This window comes from Aptenodytes forsteri, unplaced genomic scaffold (genome assembly GCF_000699145.1).
Source record: "Aptenodytes forsteri isolate BGI_AS27 unplaced genomic scaffold, ASM69914v1 Scaffold53, whole genome shotgun sequence".
Lineage (NCBI taxonomy): Eukaryota > Metazoa > Chordata > Aves > Sphenisciformes > Spheniscidae > Aptenodytes > Aptenodytes forsteri.
In genome coordinates, this window is record NW_008795909.1 from 3,315,707 (window position 1) to 3,323,227 (window position 7,521).

Below are 7,521 nucleotides of genomic sequence, written 5' to 3' on the forward strand. Positions count from 1 at the left end.
TTCAATTATTAAACTGTTCTTATCTCAACCCACAAATTTTTCTCACTTTTACTCTTCCAATTCTCTCCCCCATCCCACTGGGGGGGCGGGGAGAGTGAGTGAGCGGCTGTGTGGTGCTCTGTTGCCAGCTGAGGTTAAGCCACGACACCCCCCCACAGGCACAAGTGCTTGCTAGAAATATCGTGCTGCCTCCACTGATGCCCGAGGGTCACAGCCCCACATCCAAACAGGCTCTCTGGTCAGCCAAGGCTACCTGAGGGTACAAGCAACAGTTTGCAACCGTGACCGTTGTAGTGCCGTAAGGCTGATAGAAATCCTGGAGAAAGCTTGCATCACTGCTAATTGCAACCATTTTCCCTGGTCTTATTCAGGAGACAGCTCATGAGGACAGGCACTCAAAACCAGACCTTCCCGTAAGACTTAACATTACTGGATTTTAGCACAGGTTTAAAACCTTGCTCAGACTAGGATACTATGCTTGGAATATGCTCTTCTGAGTTAGCACTTTACTCTGCTGATCTGGCTCCTTACCTGAGCAATGCTTAATAGCCATAAAGCAGCAGAAAGCATTCCAAGTTGTGTGCTACATTGCTGAGCTGGTGGGTGAAGCATGGGCAATTAAAAATGTAGTCAGAAATAAGTTTTCAGCCACAATAGATAAGTGATATGCAAAGCAGTTGCTTGTCCTTACTATTTACCTTGGTTTAGGAGCTCATGGCAACCCTCCAAAGAAATGAGTTTAAACTGAACACTGAACTCAGTTTAATTAGTTTTAAGGTATTGACACCATAGCAAGAACCATCAGACAAAACTTCAGTGCTCAATCAAACATATGGCTTTATCTGTGTCCGATGCGAGGCTTTTGCTGCCTAAACCTGAAAACTTCTTATCACTTAATGGCTTGGCTCGAAAGAAAGCTAATTTGGGATGGTAAGTGGATTGACTGACCAATTTGTGTTTTAAGACTAATCCACATGGGCTGTACTTCACAGTGCTCCTTGGTGAACCCCTCACCTTGTTCTGAAGGTTTCTGTATAAGCTATCTTCTGTGACAAGTGCAGGGAGATGCAATGAAGAGTTAAAAGTGAATCTCCTGCCTCTTTGAACTGTTTTCTCAGTACTGCGTGTACACAGATACACTTTTGATGTGTTAACTAGAAAATCTGACTGAAAAAGAACAAAGCAGCTGTCACTGAAAGGAAGACACTGACGAAGAACCACACAGCCTTTTATTGAAGAACTGTCAAGATTGATCCTACAGCACTCAGTTTGTCTGTAGTATTTATCAAAGACCTAGATCAGATGAAGGAAATTAAAAAAAAATAATAAAATTCTATCCACTGGACATTTATAAATGGTATCTGAAAATGCATTACATTTAAAACACCTATAAGAACGGGTTTTTTAACAGTTCAGGGACTGGAATATAAGCCCATTGGCATTTTTCACTAGTCTTGGAAAATAATAATTTGTCATTGTTGAGCAAACCCACTTAATTGCTTGCAAAGTTTTAAGTAGCAAACTTGATTAAAAACCATTCTGTGCTAATAAATAAATGAACGCATAGAAAGTTCAAAATCTCTTGCCTTTCAAAGAGAAGCAAAGCATGCAATGCATCCTCGTTAAGTACTGACATTCATGTTACAGTTGCACCACGAGAGCTCAAAACAAGATCAGGGCACAAGTGTGCCAGAACCTCCCCAAACATCTGGGTGGGATGCAGGTGGCCACATGAGCAGAGGGATTAAGGCATTTGCCCAAGGTCACACAAGGAGGCCTTTGGATAGTCAAATCTGCAGCCCTGAGGGTTTCAATCCAATACTCTACTGCAAGGCCAGCTGCTAATTGAACATCCTTGCTGGCCTAGGGATGAAGCACGGGATGTGATGATGGGAACTTGAGTGATACCTATCTCACAGGACTGGCAATGACTGTCATCGAAAAGATATTAAATGCCAAAAGCCTCTCTGGATTAATGTCGCAGGTCTTGATCCTGCATTGAGCTCCTCAGGGGAACCAGCACTCCCTGGTGCGTAGCACAGCAAAACCTGTGGTTACTGTGTGGTATCTCTTGGCAAATGCTGACAGTTTAATGATGAAGACTCTGGAGATATCTCCAACACAGAGCTAACGAGACAAGTTCCTCTCTGTCAACCTCTCTTTAAAAGTAACAAAAATACTGTTCTTTCTTCCAAAGAGGCAATTGCTGCGCAAAGCGCTCTGAAGTACTATGCAAGTGTTGATTAACATTCAAATTCTACTCATCTACACACACACACTTACTTTGGGAGGGCAGGACAGATTAGACTTTCTGTCAGCGATGGAAATGGAAGTTGCACTAAGGAGATGTGGAAGCCCACATGAAAAAAAATGCTTTGTGGCGTTTCCCTTTGTGGAAACGTATCAGTAAACTCTGGAAATGCTGGTGTGCTATTCTGCACCTTGGGCCATTTCAGGCACTGCTGCTCATGGGCTACAAAAGTGGTTGCTGGCCTTTCTTTAGCCAAGGCTCACCTGAAGAAACCAGGAAGAAATTGGCACCACATTGGGTCCAGCTCCTTACATCACACTCATATTTTTCACTTATGATGGTTAACACCTCCTAGTTACCGAGGCTGCCAACATTTCCACCTCTCCTTCCAGTAGGGTAAAACCACGTCCCTGAACAGGATAGGGCATATGGCCAAGAAAGGCATATATATGGTACATCAAAGAACCGTCCATAGGGGGCTCGTGCACACTCTCTCTGCACTGGCAAGCAAGATGCTTGCTAATAAGGTAGTCAGGCCTTCATAATTAATTCACGCGCCTACCACACAGTGCACGGCACTGGCCTGCCTCTCCCATGAGAAATGGCCCTGGGAGACGTGGCAGTGGGTTAGGCAAAGCAGGGGTTAAGGAGTTGGATTGGGAATAGACGTGTGTCTCAGTTTGACAGTCATACGCTAGCTGGGGATGGCTGAACAGATGCTCTCAGAATGCTAATGTCACTCATGGTGTTCTACTTTGGGCAGACTTTCTCCACCAGCACAAGTCATCTGGGAAACGGCTGAGCTTGGAGGAGCTGGTGGCCGTTCTCCTGGGGCAATGGAGCTCTGCCCAGCTGGAGCTCGCCCCGATGCACATGGCCAGGCTAAAACCCTTTATTTAAGTGCCTTAAACCAGCATTGCCCCTTTTTGCCAGGCCTTGGCAAAGGGTGGATTTCTATAAATCACCTGGGCATGGGGCCTTAGCCGTTCAGATACTCTTGGGGGAATTAAAGAAGTACATTGGACTTGCCATGTACACTGTAAAAGGCATTTAGCAAGTCCTTAGCCAGCATATCTTCATTGATTTAGACACCAGTTCCGTATTCAGGCCGGCTCCTGCTCAGACTCCTACTTCTGAAGCACCTTTTGAAGCTGAAGGGTCTGTGGTATCAAAGCCAGTGCATGGTCAAGACCTCAAATAACAGGCTGCTTAGATCGAGGGTGTACGCAGTGCCACAGGGACCTGTGACATTGTATAGCGGTCGTTAACAAGACTTACTTAAATTGCACTTGGAGAAAATATATATTTATATAAACTTTGAGCAGAAGACCCTGAAATTTTAAAATCACATTGGAGCTGTCCATTATAAACAAAACAGCAGAGCTCTTCCTTAGCTCCACCCATGTCAACTTTCCCTGAAATTAATCAGTAATTTGCCCGGGTGATTACAGAGATATGGGACTCTGGGTGTACAGGCAGAAGCTTGCTCACATAGGATGCTCTCAGTGAAGTAACACTGATTTACACCACTGAGAATCTGTCCCAGAGATTTTACTTTTTCTGAAAAACACTTCCCGCTGTGGCAGACATAACGCCATATCAAAGGCATGTGCTGTAATACACAATAAAGATATAGCTTTCATAATTTTCGATTACACTTCCTCTGCAATGATGTTAGTGAATCTCACCCAAAAGTAAATTATTCAGTGCAGATGATATAGAAATCGTTTGATGAGTGTCACTTTTCCATTTAAAGTTTTACCAAGATCTTCCTGGATAAGGGGCTCTTTTTTCACATGACATATTTTATATTTTGTTTCTGTCCCTCACCTTCATTCAGCAGGCTGTTTCAACTTTTTAATATACTTTTCTAACAAAATATTGAGTAGCTATTCAGATAGGTCTATTCAGGGGAAGTGCTCATTCATTCAGCCAGAAATACTGATATATATGTTTTATTTAGTTTTAAGAATACTTTTTTTTTTAATTTTGAGAACATTGAAAGCTAGAGCCAAATATGAAACGGCAACCTTCTTTCAAGGCAGGCTTGGAGGGAGAAGTATCGTGGGCTGCACTGGGAATCCTTTTCTTTCATGTAAATAAATAGTTCATTTACAAGAGCTTTTTAAATGGAAAAACATATCCAATACACCAATACATTTAAACTCAATCATATGGTAAAATATAGCAAACTGAAAAGCTGAATTCCAGAATGTTTTTATCTTTCTTTTCATGAAGTTGCAGATACATTGAAATCTAATTCCAAAAGAAATTAAATGTCCCTTTAACTTCACAGTTATTTTCTACTTGCTGTATTTTATATATGTACAACAATTAATAATTTCATTTTGCCACCTACTCTTTCTCTTCTATCAAGCTATTCAGAGTCCTGCCCATGTGACATGGCCACTAACAATGTCCTAGGTTTATTTTTATATGGTGCCAACTCCTACTTTTATGTCTGGATCACTACTGCATTCCTTATTACCTCAGCCATACTGGTCAAGAAGCACCAGCTATCAGCACTGTAAGTGGTGTGTCAGTTATTCCTGTTTGGAAATGGGTGGGTAACACCTAACTCCAGCGATAACTATTTTTGCAAGCATGGAACCAGGGGAAGGATCTGAAGGAATAAAATGAGGCTTGCACATTGTTACAGAGTGTTCGACCAACATACAAGGAAGCCTCTATACCATTATACTAAGTCAGCAAAAAAAGGCCCATCTCTATCTACTGGGGAGAGGATGGTGAAATTTCACTGATGAACACATATATCAAGATAGACCAAGAGCCTTGAATGGGAAAATCAGCAGCTTGTGTCTGAGACTAAAAGATGTAGCAGCAAAGGAGATAAAAGATGATGGAAGTCTGGATGAGAGAGATTTAGCGTGTGTTGATGTACAGGAAAGGTTGCATCAGCCGTGATGGGAGGAAAGATGACATTCTTCACTGTTTTCCTCCTTCTGCCTTAGACTACTGCACCTGCCTGCATTCCCCTAATTCTTTAAAAAAGGCCTGGATCTATCTGCAGCTCCTGACAGGTGACACATACCCATACAAAACCCCAAGCTTCGGCATCTGTCACCGAACACATCAAAAGCACAGCGAAGTATACCTGTTTGTCCTGGCATTTATCCTGCACTTGCCTTGTTTTTGGCACTGCTTAGGCAGTGCAGTGCGCATCTGGTTCCAGCTTGTTCTAAATAGCCCACAAGCAAAGGTCAAAGGCAGTCTTCATCCCTTGTGTCTTACATATTAACGGTATTTTTCTTGACACTCTAGAAAACCTTCCTGAAGATTAAGACTTCCCACTAGTGCACAGACACACACAAATTTTTGTCCTCTGCTAGCAATAGTCTAGCAACAGACACATATGACACTATCTGAAAAAACAGGGAGTTTTCCAATGGGAAAATACACAGGTGCATTACACCGCTGGAGTCCATAAGTCCAACTGAAGTTCTGCCTCTGCAAAAGTCTTTGGGAGAAGAAACCACAAAACTTGGTGAAATATAGTTCCAGTGTATGGACCAGAACCACTCTGTTACAGGCTAGCACACCAGTATTACCCAGAAGAAGTTCATAGGGGAGTGACAAACTAATCAAAGCTGTAGAAAAATCCTTACGTGAAGAGCTAGAAATAACTGGGATTGTTTACCTTAAAGAGAAGAGCATACAAGAGAAGTGCGTAACAGAGATCGATTAGGACCTTCTGGTCTCCCTGCTCAAAAGACAAGGGGAACATTGCAAAATGGGAAATTAAAAACTGATAGTTACTCTTATTTTCCCAATTTGCTTAAGTGTAACCGAAAGTCCTTGAAGCCTACAACCTTGCAAGATTCTAGAAGGGACTAGTCATTTGTACTAATTTCACTATCCAGAGAAGTTCTAGCTCTGTTTAACAGCCATCTGGTAAACACAACACATCATGATGTTAGCCAGGCTTAGATTTTGAAATGGCAGAGCACTGTGGAAAGCAAAAAGCTTATGTCTCCCTATTGTTGCATTTTACATTACAAATGTTGGTGTTCCCAGACTTTTGGGGCTCATGGACCACCATAAATCCACTGATGTTCCTACTGATTCCCACCCTAGCAATGGAGAACTGATAGACTTACTAGTGTTGCCATCTAACACAGATCCATACATCAGCTACAGATCATATACCGTTGCCATATATCCAGATTGACAGCCCATGCTGGGAAAGCTGGTACAAACTTTGACTACTGTTGGCGTGCTCCTTGTACAGACTTCGATTCAAATGTGCACAGTACTCAAAGAAACAAGACCATGGCTCAAAAGACAACAGGACACCCCTTTTTGCAAGCCGGCTTATCTCTCTAAGCCAGCGATCTATCAGGCACGCAATTCCTCCCTACCACAACCACTCATCTCTGAAAGAAAATTTGTAATTCCCGTTCTTGATTTCCTTTCAACCTGTTTCTCTAAAACAATCTTCCCCTCAGGCAACGTGAGTCTCCAGCCTTTGTTTGGCTGAAGATGTAAATATTTGGGCACTCACAGATTTGATATATATATACATATTTGTTGGAACATTTACCACCTGCTATTCAAAGTTAAATCCATAGATTACAGAAAACAAGTTCTTTATCGCTTTTTGTCTAATGTAAAATTAAAGACAGCTGAAAGTCTACAAGCTTTCTCTTGCTGGTGAGTCAGTTGTAGCATAATTACCTCTCTAAGGCTTGAACAGCAGCGAAGAGCCAGATCTTTGCAAAGGCCCATCATCCCAGCAAGAGCTCCAGGAGTTTCTGTGCTCCTGAGGACATTAAATCAGAGGTGATTAAAGCAGAGGCCACAGACTAATGACAACTCCTCGGCTGTACTCTTCATGAGCTCTCATCTGCCAGTGATAAAGGCTCACTTGGCTCCTGAAGCAGGGAGACCCAGGGTCTCTACAGAGCATCATGTGCCTCCTTCTGAGACCAGTGCAGATAACACTGTAGTGATGCATTGCACAGGGTTTTCCCAGCCCCATTCCCAAAGTTAAAAGTGGTTTTTAGAGGTCTGTGAGATCTTTACACAGCCAAACCCTTCCTATATGTGAGGTCAGGTCTACCAAACCTGCATTGCTTTCCCAGAGTGGCTTTTCTTCCACAAGGCGCGGAAGCAGTACTAGGAACAAGGTCCACCACTTGGCTATGGGCAGGTTTCTTCTCTCTCCAGGCATCTCAGAATCTTCTTCAGACTCAAAACCAGATGAAGCATCTGGGTGCCTGGTTACAGTCATTGAAGTGAGGTTCTGCCAA